Source organism: Cetorhinus maximus, chromosome 20, assembly GCF_964194155.1.
Source record: "Cetorhinus maximus chromosome 20, sCetMax3.hap1.1, whole genome shotgun sequence".
NCBI classification, from domain to species: domain Eukaryota; kingdom Metazoa; phylum Chordata; class Chondrichthyes; order Lamniformes; family Cetorhinidae; genus Cetorhinus; species Cetorhinus maximus.
The window spans coordinates 29,129,750-29,154,212 of record NC_135898.1 but is presented as its reverse complement, the minus strand read 5'-3'; positions in this window follow the sequence as shown (position 1 = coordinate 29,154,212).

Below are 24,463 nucleotides of genomic sequence, written 5' to 3'. Positions count from 1 at the left end.
TTTGATTGCACTAATATTGGTCAGATCCGAACAAAGCGTTACCCTGTATAACAAAACACACGGTCCTTGGATATTGAATACTCTACAGTACTTGGATATTATATACTATATGGTACTTGGATATTAGATACAATATGGTACTCAAATATTAGATACCGTATGGTACTCAAAAATTAGATACTGTACAGTATTCAGATATTAGAAACTCTACAGTACTCAGGTTTTAGATACAATACAGTACTTGGATATTAGATACTGCACAGTACTTGGATATTAGATACTATATGGTACTCAGATATTAGATGCTCTATGGTACTTGAATATTAGATACAATATGGTACTCAGATATTAGATACTATACAGTATTCAGATATATGATATTCAGGCATTAAATATTATACAGTACTCGTATATTAGATACTCTATGGTACTCGGAGATTAGAAACTACAGTACTTAGATTTTATACTATACGGTACTTGGATATTAGATACTCTATGATACTTGGATATTAGATACTCTATGATTCTTGGATATTAGATACAATATACTACTCAGATATTAGATACTATTCCGTACTTAGATATTAGATACTGCACAGTACACGGATATTAGATACTCTACGGTACTTGGAGAGATATTAAATACTATATGGTGCTTCAATATTAGATATTGCACACTACTCAGATATTAGATACTGCACAATACTTGGGTATTGGGTACTATATGATACTTGGATATTAAATACCATACAGTACTCGGAAATTAGATACTCTACGGTACGCGGAGGGATATTGGATACTATACAGTACTTGGGTATTAGATACTCAACAGTACTCAGATATTAGATGCTATACGGTATTTGGATATTAGATGCTGTGCAGTACTTGGATATTAAATACCATACAATACTTGGATATTAGATACTATACGGTAGTTGGATATTGTATACTGTACAGTACACTGATATTAGATACTGCACAGTACTTGGATATTACATACCTTACGGTACTTGGATATTAGATACTCTACAGTACTTGAATATTAGATACTGTATGTTATTCTGATATTAATACTGCACAGTACTTGGAAATTAGACATTATACAGTCCTCGGATATTAGATATTCTATACGGTGTTCAGATATTAGATACTATACAATACTTGGATATTAGATACTATACGGTATTCGAATATTAGAGATTTTACGGTAGATACAGTACAGTATAATCTCTGCTCCATACCAGGTCACCTGACCCAGGGGCCTGGGATCAGATAGCACATGTTCAGAGGTTACAAATGGGGATTGAAGATGGTTGAATGTCAGTGAAGCAGGTTAAATCTCAGCCTCGGTAGTGTCATCATTGAGGAGTCTGACAGGTTACTATGAAAGATTGGTGCAGCATTTAGCCAGCTCCTCTCAAACACCAGCACATATAAAGTGCCAAACGCCCATTGTTTTCCTGTTGCAATGTGCCAGTGAATTAGAGCCTCTTCCCTATGCGGAACAATGGGCTAAAATCCAAAGAAGAACAATATTAAGAAAGGAAATCAAAAGAATTGGAAGTGCCACTGCCATTTCTTCCACCCATTGAGCTCCACAGTGCTTAATTCTCCACTCTGTGTGTTTGTTCAAACAGAACCAAACCATATAAGATGTTGTCTGTATATGATGCAGGGTCTGCGCTTAGCTTCATTTTTAACGCCCGTATTTTTTGATGAATGTCCACTATTCAATACTTCAAGCTTTTTAAAATAAGATGAAAAACTGTCTTTTTGATTGGCTTCGTCTTCTTACCTCACCTTCATTTTTCTGCGTTTTTGACTGCCAGACTCATATTGTCTCTTCATTATTGCTAGAAAACTGGCCTTGATCCCAGACAGTTAAATGTCTGACAGAGCAGGGTTTCGCACAATCATTCCCATGTCATTATCAGGCTCTGCAAAAACAGGGCTTATTTTTTAACTATGAAGCTGTGATTTTGATCATGGATTTCCTCCAACACTCTCTCTCCCCCCACCTCTCTCACTCACACACTCTCCCTTCCCTCACCACCTGCAGACTCTTTCTCTCACCTTGCCTGGGAGCCGCTGCCTTGCTGGTGTCCATAGCCTCGCCTGGAGTCCACCCGCTGCCTCACCTGGGGTCCACTGCCTCGCCTGGTGTCCGCTGCCTCGCCTGGGATCCGCTGCCTCGCCTGGTGTCCGCTGCCTCGCCTGGGATCCGCTGCCTTGCCTGGTGTCTGCTGCCTCACCTGGGATCCGCTGCCTCACCAGGGATCCACTGCCTCATGTGGGATCTGCTGTCTCACCTTGGATCCTCTGCCTTGTCTGAGATCCACTGTGTCGCCTGGGATCCAATGCCTTGCCTGTGGTCTGTTGGTTTGCCTGAGGTCTGCTGCCTTGCCTGGGATCCACTGCCTCGCATGAGATCTGCTGCCTCACCTGGGATCTCCTGCGTCACCTGGGATCCGCGGCCTTGCCTGGGATCCAATGCCTCGCCTGGGGTCCGTTGCCTTGCCTGGTGTCCGCTGCCTTTCTAGGCCTCGCTGCCTCGCCTGGGGTCCGCTTATCCCGCTTGAACTTTCTTTCTTTGAAGCTTACCTTCCCACTCTTTGTTGCTCATCCAATCACTGGCTGATTCCTTCCTGCATTTTCTCCTGATATGCTCACTCGTGATTGGAAGAGCAGCTTTACCACATTTTTCAAAGGTCAGTCAGTCGCTTGAATGTCCAACGGTTTGCCAGACTGCATGCAAGCCTGTTTGAATGTGCTGGAGCAGCAGTCCAGCACTGTCCTGCATTTTGGGGCACCCGTTGTCTGGAGCCCCGTGGCACGGCATGGTGTGTTTCATTGTAAATCCACCCATGCCTGGGAGTGTTTGATGGGGGCAGTGTAGAGGGAGCTTTGCTCTATATCTAACCCCGTGCTGTACCTGCCCTGGGAGTGTTTGATGGGGACATTGTAGAGGGAGCTTTACTCTGTATCTAACCTCATGCTGTACCTGCTTTTAGGGTATTTTATGGGACAGTGTAGAGGGAGATTCATTCTGTAAATGGTTTATCTGGACCTTTACCCCGTTATTTTCCATGATCCTATTATTGCTCCATCCACATGATATTTGGGGGACTCTGCTCTTCGGATGCTCAATCGTGCGAGCAGAGTCGGAGACAGGGCTAATTGGCCATGAACACAGGTTTTACAATGAGCATACAGACTGGAACAGAGCCTGGTCATGTGACCCTGCAACATCTCAAGTAGGTGGGGCCTCAGCTGTTGTGACATAATTCCTGGCTGCTGTGTGATTGGCTGTTAGCTCCTTTGTGATGTCACCTGGAGATAGGTCTCCAGCCCTGGTTACACCCCAGGTATGTAGGCCGTACATCCTAACGATTGGTCGATCGAATCAAACATGTTCCTTTACTGTTTGTAATTGGCAGAGTACAAACTGTCCTCAACAGCCTGTGCTTGCAAAACTCAAAACATATTGGCCCATAACTTCCGCTCTCCCCAGCGTTGGATTTGGGGGGCACCCCAAAGGTGCACTGGGGAATTCCTCTGGTAAGTTCCCTGGCAAGGGTTTGCACGGCAATTGTCTGGAAGTGCACACTTCCTCTAGACAATTTTTTTTTTTTTTTTTTTGTAAAAATATACTTTATTCATAAAAAATCTTCAATCACATTCAAAACCATTTCAAAAACAACATTACAAGGGTACAATCCAGGTTAAACTTTTACAAAATGTATCACCAGGTGCATCAGTACAAACAATATTACAATGATTTACAGCCTTTCATTTTGATCTGTACAGCCCGAGGGGCTCTAAACAGTTCCTAGTCTCTCGGTGCGCTGTGGTAGAAAGGTCTTAGACAGCGACCCTTCCCCATTGCGCCTTTGCGGCAGCTGCCCCAAGCTTTAGTGCGTCCCTCAGCACGTAGTCCTGGACTTTGGATTGTGCCAGTCCGCAACAATCGGTCGGGGACAACTCTTTGTGCTGGAAGACCAACAAGTTTCGGGCAGACCAAAGCGCGTCTTTCACCGAGTTGATGATCCTCCAGCTGCAGTCGATGTTTGTCTCGGTGTGTGTCCCTGGGAACAGCCCGTAGAGCACAGAGTCCTGTGTCACAGAACTGCTCGGGATGAACCTCGACAGCAACCACTGCATCCCTCTCCAGACTTTCTTTGCAAAGGCACAATCCACAAGGAGGTGAACAACGGTCTCTTCCCCACCACAGCCACCTCGAGGGCAACGTGCAGAGGGGGTGAGACTCCTGGCGTGTAGGAAGGATCTGACGGGGAGGGCCTTTCTCACCACCAGCCAAGCTACGTCTTGGTGCTTGTTGGAAAGTTCTGGCGATGAGGCATTCTGCCAAATGACTTTGACAGTCTGCTCGGGGAACCATCCCACAGGGTCCACCCTCTCCTTTTCCCTCAGGGCCTCTAGGACGTTACGTGCTGACCACTGCCTGATGGACTTGTGGTCAAAGGTGTTTTTCTGCATAAATTTTTCCACCAGGGACAGGTGGTACGGCACGGTCCAACTACTTGGAGCGTTCCGCGGCAGCGTGGCCAGACCCATCCTCCGCAACACCGGGGACAGGTAGAACCTCAGCACGTAGTGACACTTGGTGTTTGCGTACTGAGGGTCTACGCACCGCTTGATGCAGCCACACACAAAGGTGGCCATCAGTATGAGGGCGATGTTGGGCACGTTTTTTCCCCCTTTATCTAGAGGCTTGTACATCGCGTCCCTGCAGACACGATCCATTTTCGACCTCCAGATAAAGCGGAAGATGGCTCGAGTGATCGCCATCGCGCAGGAGTGTGGAATGGGCCAGACCTGCGCCACGTACAGCAACAGCGAGAGTACCTCACACCTGATGACCAGGTTCTTACCCGCAATGGAGAGGGAGCGTCGCTCCCACATGCCCAGTTTCCTTTTCACCATAGCCACTCGCTCCTTCCAGTTTCTAACGCATGCCCCGGTCCCTCCGAACCATATCCCCAGCACCTTCAGGCCGTCAGCCCTGACAGTGAAGGGGACAAAGGATCGGTCAGCCCAGTTCCCAAAGAACATGGCCTCGCTCTTCCCACGATTTACCTTGGCTCCCGAGGCCAGTTCGAACTGGTCGCAGACGTGCATCAGTCTGCGCACCGACAGCGGATCCGAGCAGAAAACGGCGACGTCGTCCATGTACAGGGAGGCTTTTACCTGAGTGCCTCCACTGCCTGGGATCGTCACTCCTCTTATGCCCGGATCCTTCCTGATGGACTCGGCAAAGGGTTCTATGCAGCACACGAAAAGGACAGGCGAGAGAGGACAGCCCTGCCTGACTCCAGATTTAATCGGAAAGCTATCTGTTTCCCACCCATTGATTGAGACTGCGCTACTGATGTTAGTGTAGAGCAGTTGGATCCAATTTCGAATTCCCTCCCCAAAGCCCATTTTGGAGAGCACATCCCCCATGTAGGTGTGCGATATTCTGTCAAAGGCCTTCTCCTGATCCAAGCTGATGAGGCAGGTATCCACACCCCTGTCCTGTACATAGGCAATCGTATCCCTGAGCAGCGCCAGGCTGTCAGAGATCTTCCTGCCTGGCACAGAGCAGGTCTGGTCAGGGTGAATCACCAATTCCAGAGCGGATTTGACCCGCGATGACCTTGGACAGAATCTTATAGTCCACATTCAACAGTGAAATGGGTCGCCAATTTCTAATTTCCTCCCTTTCCCCCTTGTGCTTGTAGATGAGGGTGATGATGCCTTTCCTCATGGATTCTGACATGCTGCCGGCCAGGAGCATACTCTCGTACACTTCTAGCAGGTCTGGGCCGATCAAGTCCCACAGAGCCGAATACAACTCCGCCGGCAGGCTGTCGCTTCCGGGGGTTTTACTCTTTTCGAAGGACTCGAGGGCCTTAGTCAGTTCGTCAGGGGTTAGCGGTTTGTCTAGGCTCTCCCGCGTACTGTGGTCTAAGACCTCCGTGATAGAGGACAGGAAGGACTGGGAGGCCGTGCTGTCCGTGGGCTTCACGTCATACAGTCCGGCATAAAAGGATTTGCTGATCCTCAGAATGTCGGACCGTGATGACTTTACTGAGCCGTCTTCTTCCTTCAGGCTGCTGATCACAGAGCGCTCTCTGTGTACCTTTTGGAAGAAGAAACGTGAGCACGTCTCATCCTGCTCCACGGAGCGGACTCTGGAACGGAAGATGATCTTGGAGGCCTCCGAGGCAAAGTGCGAGGCTTGCTGGCCCTTCACCTCTTGGAGCTCCTCCTTGACATCGACCCCCATCGACTGCAGCCGGAGCAGATTCTGCATCTTTTCCTGGAGTCGGGACATTTCCCTCTGTTCCTTTCTAGCTTTCTGGGTGCCTTTGCGGATGAAAAACCTCTTGATGCTTCCCTTGATCACTTCCCACCAGTGTGTCAGGGACTCAAAGAGGGGTTTCACGGTTCTCCAACCTTTGTAATCCCTCTTGAGCTCCTCAATGTTCTCTGGGGTCAGCAGTTGCACATTTAGCTTCCATGCCCCCCTGCCCACCCTCAGGTCTTCCTCCAAGTGGCAGTCCGCCAGTAGGAGGCAGTGGTCAGAGAAGAACACCGGCTTGACCTCGGTGGATCTGACTGTGAATGCACGGGACACAAACAGGAAGTCTATCCTGGAACGAATGGACCCGTCTGGCCGCGACCAGGTGTATCTACGCTGCGCTCCGTCTGCAGGGTTGCTGAAGACGTCGTGCAGCTTGGCATCCTTAACTGTTTCCATCAGGGATCTGGACGTAGCGTCCAATCTGCTTCCGGCCCTGCCGGATCGTCCAGCCGCATCGATGATGCAGTTGAAGTCCCCGCCCAGAATGACCGGCCTGGAGGTCGCCAGCAGCAGTGGGAGCTGCTGAAAAACCTCCAGCCGCTCAGCCCCTTGTGCCGGGCCGTACACGTTAATTAACCGGAGTGGAGCGTTCTTGTACATTACGTCTGCTACCAGGAGTCGCCCGCCCACCACCTCCTTGACCTCGGAGACGGTGAAGTTGCCTCCCCGCAGCAGAATACCCAGGCCGGAGGAACGAGAGTCGTTTCCGCCCGACCAGATCGATGGCCCGTGGGACCACCATCGTGACCATTGCCTGTAGGAGCTGAGGTGCGGTATCGCACACTCCTGCAGAAACAACAGGTCAGCTTTGACCTTGGCTAGGTAGTCCAAGGTCGCAACACATCGCGTAGTAGATTTAATGCTACGCACATTTATGGATACAATCTTTAAACCCATATTAAAGCATTTATTCTCCTACCAAACCCACTGTCTCTGAGAGTCCCAGACCTTTAGTCTGCTCCTTCATACCCGTAGTGAGCTCAAATTCCTTCACTTTGGATGGGCTGAGGTAGATCTCCTTGGCCGTGTTCTGCTCCAGTGGCATCTGGAGGTTCACGTAGTGAGCGGGTTTTGAGATGACCTTTGCTGGAGAAGCTTCTCCAAAACTCACCCCCTCTGGGGGGTTGCTGTTCCCGGCTTCCTGGAGCTGGGGTGCGATGATTGCCTCACTGCTCCCAGATTCCAGGGGCTGTGGTGCACTGGCCTCCTCAGGTTGCAGGCAAAGTTGGGGTGCGCTGGGCTCCTTGTTGTCTCCAATTTTCTGGAGCTCGGGTGTCTCGTCCTCGAACGCCCTGGAGCTTTGCCGCCTCTTCTGTCGGTGCCGCTCTGGCACTTCATCATCCGAAGAGCTGCTGCCCTTGTCATCCGTGTCGGATGGGAGACGCCTCTTGCCGCTTCTCTGGGAAACGCCTTTGCTTCTTCTTCGCTCCCTCTTACTTTTCTTGTTCTTCACCGTCCGCCACTCCCCCTGCTGCTTTTCCACTGCTGCCTCCTCCTCCATTGATTCGCTGTCCTGAGGGCTGGAAGGTTCAGGGGGTAGTGCTGTTGATTGGCTCTCTGTTGCCTCAATCTCTTTCTCCACCTTGTCTCTCTCTGTGTCCTCCTTTGTCCCGTTGAGCTCCCTGGGGGCCTTGGTGGTTGGAGTGACACGGAACCTTTCTTCTGCTTCCCCCTGGTCGGCTTTGGCTGCCTGTGCGTAAGTACGGCAGCGTTTGGGGCAGGTCCTGTAGAGGTGACTTGCCTCGCCACACAGGTTGCAGCACTTGGCCTGTTTGCAGTCTTTTGTCTGGTGCCCTTCCTGTTTGCAGATCTTGCAGAGGGAGGCGCTGCAGTTGGCCGCCACATGGCCAGCCTTGCCGCATGAGCGACAATGCTTGGGTTGCCCAGCGTAGACCAGGTAGCCACGGTTTCCCCCGATTGCGAAACTGGAAGGAGGGTGGAAAATGGCTCCCTTACCATCGGTCTTTAGCGTGACCTTAAACAGGCGTTTGCCTGTCCAGATCCCCAAGTCGTCTCGAATCTCGGTGCCGCTCCCCACCTTATCGAAGTACCTGGTGAGGAAGGTGACCACGTCGGCGACAGGGACGAAGGGGTTGTACACATGCACCATCACCTCACGTTCCCGTTGCAACGGCAGAGAAAAGTGCGGCTCCGCCGTCAGGATCTTCATCTCCGGCAGGTCTCTCTTCTCCTCGAACACCCTCAGGAGCCGGACGCAGTCTGCCACTCGCTTGAAAGTCACGTCGAAATAACCACCTTTGCGGGAGTCGTGCAGGGTGAAGATCTCCGTAGCTTGGAAGCCGCACGCCTTCAACAGGATCCTCCTGGTGAAGAAGCCCCGATCCATAGGTGATCCTCCTTCGCTGTGGTTCACCGTGACTCGGACGGTGATAGGTAACCCACGGTATAGATTTGGATTGCGATTGGTTATCGCCCTTCCATCCCGACCTTGCCATGGCAGGACCATGGTGTCGCCCCTGCAGATACTACACTTGATCTTAGCCAAAAGGCCGAGAACCTCTAGACAATTGCGCTGCACTGGGAACCATCCAAAAATGCGCCTTAAATGGCAAACTTCAATGATTCCAAGTTACAAGGATTAAAACCTCTTCTAACTTGTGGGTAACTATCGTAAATACCCAGAGTGACCCCACAGGACTTCTCCCACACCCCCGCACCCTCCCCCCACTGGAATCCCCCCATCAAAACCTGACCTCTGACAACCCTGCCCCACCGACCTCAAACCATCCCCCCCACCGCCGACCCCAGCCCCTCCCCCAACATCGGACCCCGACCCCCCCACCCCCCAACCAGCATGTCCAGACCTTGGCCCCCACGACCTCCGAATGCCCCCATCCCCCCGACCTCCGGACTCCCACCCTGCGGACGCCACCCCCGACTCCGGAACCACACCCGACCTCCAGACCTCCACGAACCGGCCCCTGACCCGTCCCCTGACCCACCCACCCAACCCAGGACCCCCACCCAACCTTCAGACCCCCTCTGGACCCCCAACTCCTGACCCCCTCCCCCCAAACCCCGGACTCCCACCCGACCTCCGGACAAGCCCCTGACCCGACCCCGGATCCCCCACTCCTGACCCCAGACCCTCCGACCCAACCCTGGACCCCCACTGACCTCTGGAGTCCCTCCCCACCAATCCCAACCCAACCTTGGATCCCCCAACATTGGATCACCCCCCTCCGACCAGACCTCAGATCCTTCCCTGACCTGACCCGAACTCGGACCACCCCCTGACCAGACCTGACCTGACGTTGGACCTCACCGACCTGACACAACCCAAGCCGGCCTCGGACCCACCCCGGACTGACCTAACCTGACCTGACCTCAGATCCCCCACTTCCACTAGCCCCCCCAACCTCTGATCTCTGCCCCGACCTCCGATTCCCCCACTGACCTCCGATATCCACCCCCCCCAACCCCGACCTCCGAAATCCAGCCCCCCCAACCTCCGATTCTCTCCCCCCGACTGGACTGGACACCCACTCCCACCCTCAACCCCCTCCCTCTGGACACCCACATACACCCTTCCCCTCAACCTCAACCCCCCACCCCCCCCGACCTCAGCACCACCACCACCCTGCCCCCTCTGACCTCCGGACACCCACCCCCGACCTCAACCCCACCCCGACATCAGCCCCCCACTGATCTCAGCCCCCCCTGCTGAACTCCTGACACCCACCTACCTCCCCGCCCACCTCCGGACACCCACACCCCCAAATCCTATCTACTTACCTAAAACGCTTACCTTCTCCTGGCCTGTCACTTTTCTTGGCCCTTTTAATTTATTGCTTTACAGCAGCAAGTGCTGTAAAATGGGGGCGTGGCCTCCTTGAATACGCTGGATCTAGACTTTGCTGGGGCCTGAGAGGAGCCTTTCGATGCAGGCCCCAAGCAGCACCAGCGAACGGAAGTGGCCACCCAATTTTCAACACCAGGTAAGCGTGCATTTATTTCTTCTAATTTCTGTGGGCTAGCACTTTCCGACACTATTCGGAAGTTACGACCTGTTTGATGTGATTCTGTGATTGGGCAGCACTTGCTGAACAATCGTGAGTGCGCTAAAGCTACACAAGCAATTTAATATAATCAGTCAAGCTTGTAACGTGGCTCATTTACACTTGCTAGAAGTGGCATATATCCATATACAGGGGTGTTTATACCGAGTAGCTTTTTGGGCTTGGAAAAACATTCCTTCTCCTCCTGGCCCACAAGTAGTTCTGTAAATACACTGACCTCATGAATTCAGTTCTTCTTGCATCCTTCCAGCTGCTGGGTTTCCTGAGACCTGGAGAACCCATCAAAAATCAGTCAAAAATAGACTGACTGTTAACATGAAATCTGCCAGCACCATTATAATATTTAAATGATTAATCCACTTCTTGCAAATGGATTGGTTGCCTGCCACTCATCCCACTTCCATTCAAACCAAAAGTGAGCATGATCAAGCCTGCCCTGAGAGTGTTTGATGTGACAGTATTGAGGAGCTTTATTCTGTATCTGGCATCTGTGTACCTGCTCGGCCATTCAATGAGATTATGGCTGATCAGATTGTGGCTTTAACTCCACTTTCCTCATGCCCCTCAATAACTTTGACTCCCTTGTAGATCAAAAATCTTTTGAACTCAGCCTTGAACCTATTCAATGACCCAGCCTGCACTGCTCACTGGGTTAGCGAATTCCAAAGATAGTGACCCTCTGAGAAAGAAAATTTCTCGTCATCTTCATCTTAAGTGGGAGACCCCTCATTCTGAAAACATGCCCCCTAGTTCCCAAGGAGGGGAAACATCCTCACAGCATCAATCCTATCAAGTACGATAATAGTCTTATATATTTCAATAAATGATCCTCTCAATTCTTCTAAATTCCAATCAGTATAGATCCAACCTGCTCAGTCTTTCCTCAGTTTGTAGCAAGACTTTTTTTATTCATTCATGGAATGTGGGCTTTGCTGGCTAGCCCAGCATTTATTGCCCATCCCTAACTGTCCTTGAGAAGGTAGTGGGTGGTGAGCTGCCTTCTTGAACCGCTGCAGTCCATGTGGTGTAGATACACCTACAGTGCTGTTAGGGAGGGAGTTCCAGGATTTTGACCCAGCGACAGTGAAAGAACGGCTGATATATTTCCAAGTTAGGCTGGTGTGTGGCTTGAAGGGGAACTTCCAGGAAGTGGTGTTCCCATCTATCTGCTGCCCTTGTCCTTCTAGATGGTAGTGATCATGGGTTTGGAAGGTGCTGTCGAAGGAGCCTTGGTGAATTCCTGCAGTGCATCTTGTAGATGGTACACACTGCTGCTATTGTGCATCAGTGGTGGAGGGAGTGAATGTTTGTGGTGCCAATCAAGTGGGCTGCTTTGTCCTGGGTGGTGTCGAATTTCTTGAGTGTTGTTGGAGTTGTACTCATCCGGGCAAGGGGAGAGTATTCCATCACACTCCTGACTTGTGCCTTGTAGATGGTGGACAGGTTTTGGGGAGTCAGGAGGTGAGTTATTTGCCGCACCTCCTTGCAATAAAGACCAACATTCTGTTTGCCTTCCTAATCACTTGCTGTACCTGCATGCTGATTTTTGTGATTAATGTACAAGGACACCCAGGCCTCTCTGTACAGTCTCCTACAATTTAAATAATATCCTGCTTTCTTATTCTTCTTGCCAAAATGGACAAGCTCACATTTTCCCACATTACACTCCATCTGCTAAGCTTTTGCTCACTTACTTAACCCATCCATATCCCTTTGTAGACTCTTGTGTCCACCTCAATACTTGTCTTCCTACCTATATTTGTTTTATCAGCAAATTTGGTTCCACTACACTCAGTCCCTTCATCCAAGTCATTAATATAGATCATAAATAGTTGAGACCCTGTAAGAAATCAGGGCCCTTAATAAACTAATATTTCCTGCATTGTATAGAACTCTTACGAGATTGGCTAATGCAGCATTTAGTTTTTCTCTTCAGAAAGGCAATTTCTAAACAGGCAACAATTCCAAACACTCCCTGGAAATGTCAGGGTCACTTGGTTCAGGCTTCCATGTTGACTTTCCCAAGTTGGTAGGATGGCATCTTGTGTAACTTTTTATCTATGCAAGTGTTTACAAGGGCCAGGAAATGACTCTCAACAAGATGTCAACTAAAAAGCTGACCTGGAACTGGGAGATAGAACCATAGAAAAGTTACTGCACGGAAGGAGGCCATTCCATGCCAGCCCGAGGACACCCAGGTGCCCTTTCTAATCCCACCTTCCTGCACCCGGCCCATAGCCCTGCAGCTTACAGCACTTAAGGTGCAGATCCAGGTACTTTTAAAAGAATTTAAAGTTTCTGCCTCTACCACCAACTTGGGCAGCGAATTCCAGACACCCGCTACCCTCTGCGATGATAGACAGGGAGGGAGGTGACCATCCTGACATCTTGGGTACCTGTCCGATAGTCATTGAATGGAAGGGTTTGAACAGATGATTGACACGAGGTAAACTTCCAGCTCCCAGAAATAGGGTATGTCAGTGGCTGCATACAGACAAGGTGTGAGGGTGGGTGGCCAAGCCATCGCCTGGGAGATGACCGAGAGCTTTTTGACATCTCAGATAACCTGAGAAAGAAAAGAATAAAGAAAGGAAAGAAGACAACTGTCAGCAAACGGCGAAAGACTGTCACCCCCACCACCTCGAGCTGTAGAGATCAGCTGCATCCATTTGTCCATTCTCCAGGATCAGTAAACCAATGTCAACTGTCACGGGCTGTAAACTTTTTCTGTTTATTAATTAACGCATTGTATTTAAACTGTTAATTCATAGTTTCTTAAAATTACTTACGAATAGTCCACTATCTATCTTAGGTATTTGTGGACCCCGGATCCAAATCTTACAGGTGGTAGGAGTGGGATCCTCAGTGGCTGAGGTATCATTGGCTTAAAATTTGAGAAGCAACATTAGATTGTAGTTAAACACACGTGGAGCAATTCTTAAGTGAAACCACAAGTTACACTGGCATTCATATATGCTGAGAGGGAGTCTCACTGAGAAAACAAGTGCCTGGAATGAGAGATGTATGGGGGGTTTAGAGGAATGCAATTGAGATTGTGGGCTGAATTTTGCCCTTGATGGGCGGGCGGGCCCGACCGACTTGGTGGCGGGCGGGCAGCCGATTGCTGCCACCGAAACAGGCCGCGCCGCCATTTTGTGCAGATGGGCCAATTAAGGCCCGCCCAGCGGGTTTGCGACTCCCGTGTACAACGTGAACCGGCGACGGGCGTGTTCAGACCGCCGGTTCCAATGGGGAACCGGCAGTCTGTATAAAGAGTGGCCAGGCAGCCTCCTTGAGGCTGTTCACCATGGCCACTCATAGGGAAGGACATGGTTTGAGCGCAGAGGAAGAGGAGGGAGGCAGGCTGCAGGATAGGCCAGCGGGGGGCACTGTGCCCCTCGCTTCTCAGATGCTTGCCTTGCTGTCCTCCTTGAAGAGGTGTCCAACTGTCGGGATGCTTTGTTTCCAGAGGATGGGAGGAGGAGGGCCCCCCACATCACCAGGCAGGCGAGCCAGGAGGTGGGGGAGGCAGTAAGCGCCCATGACGATGTGCAGCGCACTGGGATGCAGTGCCGCAAGCGCTTCAATGATTTGTTGTACTCTAGAAGGGTGAGTTCCATGTCAGCCTTGGCCATTTGATCCAGCAGGTAGCCTTAGCCTTTGAGCCTCCCCACCACCGCACCCTCGCCCCATGTCTTACTGTCATTACCGCATTGGGCATTTGGCACACGCTGGGTGGGCAAACAGATAATGACCATGCTTACATCAGCCTTAGTGGTTGAGGAGAAGATGGGTTGTCCCCGCAGCATATGTTGGTGTTTGTCGCATTTAAGTAGTCTGGGGGCAACCTGCAGGGGAGGCAGCTAGGCACATACTCAGAAATCCAACACATGTCATATTGATGGTGATGAGATGGTGGAAGGGGAGCTTCAAGGTGTCGTGGCCAAGTGCCATCTGCTGGCCTCGGCGCCGCACCTAGTTGTGCCTCCTTGCCAAGGGCGCTAAGACCCGTGTATTATTCAAAGTGATAGATGCTGAATGTGCCTAAGGTTGCCGTTGGGGAGAGGGTTGGGACCAGCCATACTATCTTCTGGGGACTGAGTGATCAGCCCCAATAAATGCTCTTCTCTGTTCTGCAGGCAAAAACAGAGAACAATATGAGGGAGCGGAGTGGACTGGTGGTGGGCACGCCGTGCTGCAGCGCCTCACCGCCTATGAGGAGCAGGCCATGGAGCTGGGGAGGAGGCAGGCGGCCAGGGCGGCAGGTGTCAGCGAGGTGCAGCAGCCAGGTATTTGAGGGCCACAGTCCCATCCACTCTGTCTCCCCACCATCCAAAGCACTGATGGTTGCTGCAATCGTTAATGCAGCAACACTGCTCTTTCACAGACTGATACAGTCAGACGTGTGGATCATGCACAAAGGTCCCTCGGCCCCTTGAGGATGCGCGTCTCTGGCACCTTCCAAAGTCACCTTATCCCATTTGTGACCACTATCCCCATGGCCTAACATGCCATGGCATCGCTGCTGCACATCCAAAGACTTATTGCATCTTAGGAGGGTTTGTACCTCCACCACCCTTTCAGCCAGTGCGTCCCACATTACTCTGTCCAAAAGGTCCTCAGCACCTCACCTGTCAACCTCATGGCACTCAGCTTAAATAAATGCCACTACGTTAGTCATCCCTGCACCAAGGGGAAATGTTGCCTTGTGTCCACCCTTTCTATGCCCCTCATAATGGTATGAAGGTCAACCATGTGACCTGTCAATCTCCTGTGCTCCATGGCAAATGTTGCAAGTGTTTGCAATGTTTCCTCATCACTCCAACTCTGCAGGCTAGCATGCATCCAGGTCAGGAACCTCTGCACTCTCCCCACTCCAATGCCATCCCTCCCATGAAGCTCAGGTCACAACTGGACGCAGAAGTGTTGATGTGGCCTTGACGGCGTTTTCTGCACTTGCAACATGACCTCCCTTTTCCTGCATTCTATTCCTTGGCTAATAAAGGCAAGTCTGGCTTCGACCTTGTTAAACGCCTTATGTTCTTGCTCTGCTACCTTAACGGGTCTGCCCAGCAAGGTCCCTGTAATCATCATGTCTTCCCACGGTCCTACCATTACTCATGTATTCCCGTACCTTGCTTGTCTTGCCCAAGTGCTTAACCGAACACTTATCCACATAACATTCCATGTGGCATTCCTTAGGCCATCTGACCAGCCTGTCTGTATGTGCGTGTAATGTTTGGGCCTCCTCTTGACTCTTTACCACCCCACCAATGTTGTCTCCTTAGGTTCTTGAAGGGTGGGGGGGGGGGGGGATGAAAGGTGTTACTGACTGAACGCTAACTGATGCACTGTCCTTGTCATTAATTTCAGCATCACCACTGCATGGCCGCCCCCAACACGGCCAGAACCCCCCCTCCACACCTGAGGGCCAAGACTTGCAACTTGCTTCACATCATTTCAGCAAGCCAGGCACCAGCGCAGCGACAAACACTTCGGTGGGGAATGTAATGTTGGCTAGTGTCCCAGGGCACAGTGGAGAGGGCACCTCACAATCGCTGGAGGAGATAGCAGGGACAGAGACTGCCGATGGCGCCAGCAGCCGGAGGACTGCAGGGCACCAGGCACATGCTGAGTCCGGCAGTGATGATGTGCCTCTGGAGATGTCACCAATGAAGCAGCTGCAGGACAAGCGGCAGGATGCGCGGGAGCATCTGGCAGGGTTGCATGAGGGTGTGCTTCAGTTGGTCTCTGTGGTGGAGGAGTCCAGGCAGAGTGTCAGTGAAGGCATGAACCTCAGGACGGAGCTTCAGGCTTCCTCCCTTGAGAGATTGGCGACTCTCATGGAGAGGGGCTTCAATCGGATTGAGAATCTTCTGATTGGGTAACCCTCTGACCTGCAAGCCCTCACAGGCCATAGGTGGTCATTGGCAATGTGGGAGATGTTCTGGACACCAAGTGTCGCCGCTCGGTGCCCATGCATCTGCGGTGAGCAGGGAGGCCCAATGTGACCTCACGTCGGCACAGCAGCTGCCTGTCCTCGCTGCGAGCTCCTCTCAGGGCGCTCCGGATGAGGGCAGCAGCTGCTCTGCCCCTCTGCCAATGACCGTTGCATCCGATGAGGCTGCGACAACTGGGGAGGTGCCAGTTCTGGAACTGGCCACTCCCTCCCAGGCGGGGCCATCACAGCCTCCACGGGCCAGAGGACGCCCGCCAAGGTCATCAACGCCAACAGGACAGCAGAGTCAGCAGGCTGTCTCACAAGCCACTCTGAGCGATGGGGCGGCACCAAGACGTAGCACCCGCAAATGAAAGCATAAGGCATGTAAGGCACTCCACGGGTATGTCACTGATGATATTGTGTTGGCCCTAGATTAGGGAATGTTTCATTATGTACATCTGAGCGATGTTTGTTGTTTATTTTGGTGGGAATAAAGTCTACTTTTCTGACCATGGCTGAGGGTGTTTCCTTTGTGCTGCATTTGTATGTTTCACAGACATCTCATGAGTGTTTGAGTGGACATTGATGTTTCTGTACTAAGCCCTTAGTTGCAGCTGATAAGGTGGAAGATGTAGCACCTAAGTGCCACGTGTGGAAGTGCCAGGCAATGCTGGTCCTGCTGATCCACGTGTGCAGAGCTAGCTGAAGGTTCGTTGGATTAAAGTGTCCCGGGTGTCCCTGCCTCCTTGGTGTAATAGTGGGTTGGCGTGCTGCCCCTCATCGTTGCCCTGTGCTTCCTCATCCTCTGAGCCACTGCTGGATTCATCATGTGCAGCCTCATCCAGTGCGTAAAGGTCTTCATCGTCAACTGCATCCCCCCTTTCCAGCGCAAGATTTTGCAGGGCGCAGCATGCTACCACTATCACAGAGACGCAATCTGGGGGTTACTGGAGTGCGCCCCCTGAGCGGTCCAGGCAACGGAAGCGCATCTTGAGAAGACAGATGGCTCTCTCCACCACAGCCACAGCCCTGTGGTGCCGTGGCTCGTATTGTACCACTCCCCCAGCTTCTGTTCTTGGACGGCGGAGTGACATCATGAGCCACCTTCTGAAGGGATAGCCCTTGTCACCCAGCAGCCAACCATCCAGCCGAGCCGGAGCACTGAAGAGCGCTGGCACCTGGGAGTGTCTGAGGATGTAGGCGTCGTGGGAGCTGCCTGGGTACCTTGCACAAACTTGTAGAATCTGCATCCTGTGATCACACACTGTTTGCACGTTCATGGAGTGGAAGCCCTTCCTGTTGACGAAGGCGCCGGGCTCATCTGATGGCGCCTTGTTGGCTACATGTGTACAGTCTATTGCACCTTGGATGCAGGGGAAGCCAGCAATGGCTGCGAAGCCTCTGGCTCGCTGTGTCTAACTTGCCTGGTCGCACCAGAAGTGGATGAAGGTCAATGCCCGTCTGAACAGAGCATCTGTAACCTGCTTGACACAAGTGTGGACAGCTGATTGGGAGACACCGCAAAGATCACCCACTGAGCCCTGGAAGGAGCCAGATGAATAGAAGTGGAGGGCAACTGTGACCTTCAGAGTTGCTGGCATGGGGTGTCCACCCACACAGTTAGCGGAGATCTCAGGGCCAATCATCTGACAGATATAGTTGACTGTCTCCCTTGATAGACAGAGCCTCCTTCGGCACTGCACCTCAGTCATATTGAGGTATTGAGCTGCTTCGCCACCTGTATACCATGGCAGCAGGATAGTGGAATCTTCTGCGGCCCCTTCCACCTTGGACAACCTCTAGGCCCTGCGCCCCTTGTGCCTATGCCTGGCCTCCCAAAGGTGGCTCCCCTGGAGGCTGATTGTCCACTCCTGGCCTCCTCCTTATTCTATCCCCCCTTCCTCCTCAGAGGAGCTGCCTCCAGTGGAGATGTCAGAACCCATACCCCCAGGCTAAATGGAGGCCTCCTGAAAGCTGCAGGCTAGATAAAGATTCCTGACTGCAGGCTGCTGAGCTGAAGCTTCAAAGTACAGAGAAAGCTATTGGAAATCAATGTGAACTGCTAACAATCACACAGGCAAGGTTAAAACACTTTCTGCATTAAATACTTCAGAAAAAACATGAACAACCCCTCTGAGCCCACATATCCCGCCCGTGGATGAAGTTTATAAAAAATCACCTACCCGCCTGCCCGTTGGGCCCATGCGCCGAGCCAAAGTTCGCACGGGCTCCTCAGAATCGGCTTCAATTGCCGAGTTAAGGGCCTTAACAAGGCCTTTAATTAATGGCGGGCGTGCGTCGCGCTGCCCAACTAAATATTGCGATGCTGGGCGCTGACGTCGGGATGCTTGTGCGACATCAGCGCGCGACATTTTAAGCGCTGACGTGCGGGCTCCGCCACCCACATGTCAGCCAGAAAATTCAGCCCATGAGTCTATTTTTGATAGGCTTGCTAAGGAAGTTTAGAAGGCTAAGATTAAGTTAAAAACAGTCCAAAATAAGTTTGCCTACAGCACCCATTACAACTGAATAAAAAGTACAAGGGAACAGGTTAATAAGATGCAAAAGGGAGGTGGCAACTTATGCACTCAGTTATGACGAGAACAGGAAGCATGTGCTGAGGGATGTTATGAAAGGAAGAGATAGAGCAAATACTGGGACAAAACACTGAGTTACGAGGAGAGAATGCCAAGTTGAAGGGAGAACTAGAGGATGTGAGAGGGGCTTTGAGAGAATTAAACTGGCGGAGGGGTTTCACCTTCCCGACACGGACCACGCCCCTTGTTTAGCTAAACTCAGACACAGATTGGCCAGCAGCGAGCATTGGTGGCTGCAGTTACTAGAAACAGAGCAGGTGATGCCATCACTTGCTGCTGCTGCAACAGTAAGGGGGGAAGCGGTGCCCCCGATGATTCCGGGCTTTTCTGGAATAATATAGTTGAAAGCATGACCTCCTCTGCTCTACCTCTCCTATGTAGTGAGGTGAAGCCAGTGTATATAGTCACCCAGGCCAGGGCAAAGACAGAGAGAGGACTGGCGAGGGACCCTCTGGCGTGGTTAGAGAGGATGTCACAACTGTGCATATACCCTTTTTCCCTGTGAGGTTCGGGCCCTAAGGGAAGTGCTCAGGATTGAATATGAGTCCTGACCTCCTTCTCCTTGTTCCAAAATGGAAAATGTTTAGGACCTCACCCCAGAGTTAGAGAACAATGATTTTAAACAGATCCTCCTAGCTTCACGCTCCCTAGACTTAAAGCAAGAGGGGAACCAGGATATGATGGCCAGAGGTCACTCAAGGATGACCTATGTATCAGCCATCTCTAGATGATGACCTACGAGAGGCCCTAGGAGAAGAGAACATTGATTTTCATGAGGTCCTAGTTAGTATCAAACTGGGCCTGACTGAAAGCCCAGGTATATTTGCATTCAGACCTTATGGCTGTTACTGGAAGATCCAGTCAGAAGAGGGAGAGGACTCATGAAGAGGGTACACACTTTAACTCCCTGAGTTTCCAGAGTCTTTTCCTGAATGGCTCCAGCCATTAGTTGGTGGCGCCTTGTCTGTTTATAACAGTAAGACAGCGGGCTGGGATGAGTTGGTCCACTATGCTAATATGGTCTGGGGACAAGTCTGCATTAACCTTCCTCAAACACCTACAAAAACTAAGGTGGTGGCCACTGAGGGCCCCTTGCCTAGCCAGAGGTCTGTGGCACCTAAGAACCCCATGCAAAGAAGGGGTGTTCAAGTTTGCTGTTTTCGCTGCAATCACGTGGAGCATGGTGCTCATGATTGCTCTACTGGGTGTATGGGGGGTGAGGGGTGAGAGGGGGTGCTGACAAGAATAGCAAGCCCTGCTTCCCTCCACCTTCTTCTCCGATACAGTTGAGTGCTGACCCAGTTGAACAGCATCTAGAGAGGATGGAGGCAGTGATAGGAGCCGTAATGGTTGAAAATGGGGCTCGGCAGGTAGCTGCAGTGGTGTCTCAGCAATCCGGGCCAGTCAGCCAGCCTCCGCTGTGACTCCAACTGGCCTCCCAGGGAGAGGTGGTTTCCCCTCCCTGATACGATGGCCATAGGAGACCAGTAGTCCATATTGTTGATAGTGAAGGCTGTCAACGTTTTATGCTAGTCGACTCCGGCTCCTCTGCCCCCATTATCCAGGACCCTCACCCGGACCCTACAAAGGGCTCACCACAAATTTTAACAGGCTTCAACAAATGACCTCAGACATCAATACAGGGCTCCCTCCCCATTGAGCTAAACACAGACAGGATCTGAGTCGCAATCTTATCCCCAGTTTATGTGGTCATTCATGACGGCCAGGGCCTATTGGGTAGTGACGTGCTTAAGAGTTACAAAGCAACCATTGATTATGCCGGAAATAGTTTCTGGTAGAACCTTAAGAAAGGACCCCTGACTTTGGTGGCTAGTGTGAATTTGGTATTTGGATTAAGAAAGCTGAGGAATATGAACCAGCCACCTCGGATGACCCCAAGGTACAGGCAATTTTCGAGTCAATCTCAGGCATGTTTGTGACTAGCAAGCACGATTGCAGAAGCATAACTGGACCCAAAGAAATTAACAGGCCAGTTGGTATATGATCCTGTGAAGCAGTACTGCTACCCAGTTGATAAACACCTGGGCTGGTTTTGAGCCATTACTGCAGCAGGGTGTTGTTGCCAAAGACACGTTTACCGTCTGACTATTGACTATCAGAACCTGAACTCAGTCACCCTGGTAGTGCGGGAAACCCCAATCCACTCTCCAAGATTCCCAGCAGTAGCACAATTTTCTCTACTCTGGATATTTCAAATGTTTTTTGGAGTATCCCAGTAAAGCAAATGGATCAGTTTAAGTTTGCCTTCCCCTTTGAAGACAAGAGTTATACCCAGACTTGCACGCCACAAGGATTTCACAATGCCTCCATCATCTTCCAGAAATGCATGGCCAGAGCTCCGAAAGGCTTTTCACGACCCTCCTGTTTACTCCAGTACATCAATCACCTCCTCCTTGCCACTAAGGACAACCCCAACATTTAACCCTCTTAAAGGAATTGTTGCAGTTACTAAAGGGGCCGGTCTTGAGATCCATCCACATAAAGCACAGCTAGTATGGGACTGCGTCACTTTACTGGGAATTCAAGTTGGTTCATCTGGTATTAGCCCTGATCAACACAAAATCGAAACCTTCCAATGTCTGTCCCTGCCCACATCAAAGATGACCAATATCCCTTCCTCCAGCTGGTGGGATATCAATGGTCTTGCATTCCTTGGCTCACAGAAACCACGGTGCCACTTTATGCACTGCTTAGAGGTGACAGCAACCAGGTCTGGCCTAAATGGGCTGGGGAATGCACTGAAGCAGTTACACAGCTGAAAAAAAAGCTGTTGTCCAGGCGACATGTCCCAACCCAAACAAGGCCTTTCACATGGAAGCAGGAGCTACAGATAAAAGTTTGGCGGCTGTTCTTTGCCAAGAGAGTCGGGGGATACTGCTTCCCATCGCGTTTGCATCCCGAATCCTGAGAGGGGCTGAATTGGCTTACTCCACCTCTGAGAGTCACTTGCTGGCTACATTCTGGGTGGTCAAACATTTCACCTACATCACAAGCTTCAACAAGGTGATACTTCACCACCCACATACTCTCTTAACTCTAATACTTCAGCAGGGGGACACACTCGTATCATCAGCCTGACTGAGTCACTGGACATTGGAACCACTCGGCGTGATTTGGAAGCGGCTGCCAGATAGACTAAATTATTGTCTCAGAGCCTCATGTATGATGAGCCAGTGCAATCGTGTCCATTGACCCCATTGGACTTCCACACCCCGCCTAGTCTGGGTACAGCCGATTGAAGGGCAGTGGACATCTTCATCAGTGGATCATCACTCCACCAGACTGACACTGGCTTCACCGTCATCATGCCGAATGAGACTATTCAGTCAAGATGTAGCCCCAACTCTGCACAATACACTGAGCTGGCTGCATTCAGGACTGCCATTCAGGTTACTAGTTGCCAAAGTGTGAACATTTGGTCGGACAGTGCCTACACTATCAACATCCTGCTTTCTTTACCACTGTATGTGTGGAATAATTTTGGTATGATTGACAGTAAACCCTTATTACACGCCAGCTTATTCCAGATCCCTGATACGGCTTTGAGGAGCCTGTTCACATGGGCAAATTGAGGGCCCATTCCTACTCCATAGAACCCCTACCCAAAGGCAACTCCATGGTAGGTAAAGCAAGCTACTATAAAAGCTCCTATGTGGATAAAACTCCCAGAGCCTGTCTCACTACCTGTAGTGGTGATCAGTCTAGTTAGTGACTCACTTCCTTGCCGGCCACATATGATCCATTCCCAACCATCATCACCTGGCCCCAGGACGGCTAGCCCCTGCTGGCCCTGAGCCCTTGGGCTCAGCTCATGTCCATCTATCAGGCAGAGTCCCGTATGTCAACTCCCATTCCTAGGTTCTCGGTTGCTTGCATCCCCCCAAGCCTGGGAGATGTATTGTTATATACCCACTCCAGCGGAGGGCACTATTCAGCAAATGTCACTCCGGAGAAGCTCTCCATCATGGCCTGGTACCCGGGCTATGAAACAGACTTTGAGACCAAGACTTGGAGGTGTCTTCTCTGCCTCCAGCATAACCCTAGTAACCAGACTAACCGGGCACTCTTTCAAAGGCCACCCCCTGCCAAATGAGCCCTGGACACGTATCCAGATAGATTTCCTTGGGCCTCTTGCCACAGCATCCTCAGGCTGCAAACACTGCCTAGTCTTAATAGGCAAATTCACCAAATGGATATAGGCCTTCTGCTGTAAAAAGAAGACAGCCCTCACCACAGCCAAGCTGCTACTGTGTGAAGTGATCTGCAAGTGGGGATTGCCACTTCAGGTCAACAGTGACCAGGGCTCACACTTCAGCACCTTATGAAAATTGACCATAATCTACATTTGACACGTCATCCACAGTCATCAGGGGTGCTGGAAAGGGGTAACTGAACCCTCAAAACAAGCTGTATTGCACCTGTTTCAATTAAACAAAATAAGTGATAAACATTCTCTGGTTCATTCTCAAGGCAATGCCATGACAAATCAGAGTCAACCTGCCTAGTTTGAATTTAAATAAAGCTTGGCAGTTAACTGTCAGTCATCAGTTAACTGGTGCATTCTCCATGACAACACCTCTACCAGTCAGTGTTCACTTGCCAACCAATCAGCACTCTCTTCTCATGAAGTATAAATTGTTGTTCCCTTTACATTTGGTATCCTTGTGAATTATTCTGATGAGAGCAAGACGAAAAGTTTCAACATTGTCTTTTTTCAGCAAGACACAAGTTCACAAATTACTATTATACATCGTCACCTGCCTATCTTAGGTATCTGTGGCCCCCGAATCCAAAATCTTACAGCCCCACTACTGTCTGCTGTGGCCCACCACTGGTCAGTTTGCCAACCTGAAAATGGCAGCATTTGCCCAGACTTTCTGTTTCCTGTTAGCCAATCCTTTATCCATGTTAATATAACACCGCCAACACCATGAGCTCTTATCTTGTGCAGTAACATTTTGTGAGACACCTTATCAATTGCTTTTTCGAAATTCACATACACTGCATCAACGGGTTCCCCTTTATCCACCCTGCTTGTTACATTCGTAAAGAAGTTTAATTTGTCACACAATTTCCCTCTTATGAAACCATGTTTGACTGCTTGATTGTGTCATGATTTTCTAAATTTCCTGCAACTATTTCCTTAATCACGGATTCCAACTTTTTCCCAATGACAAGTGTTAGACTAATTGGCCTTTAATTTTCTGTTTTCTGTCTCCCTCCTTTCTTGAATAGAGGTGTTAGATTTGTAGTTTTCCAATCCACTGGGACCTTCCCATATATTGTCAACTCTTAATCCCATTAGTTTTCCTAGTACTTTTTTTCTAATGATTGTGATTGTTTTAAGTTCCTGCCTCCCTTTTGCCCTTGATTTTCTAATATACTTGGAATGTGTTTTGTGTTTTCTACCATGAAGAAAGATACAAAATACTTGTATTTCCCAGTCTCACTCTCCCTTTTAGCTACTCTTTTCCTTTTTATTTACTTGTAGAAGGTT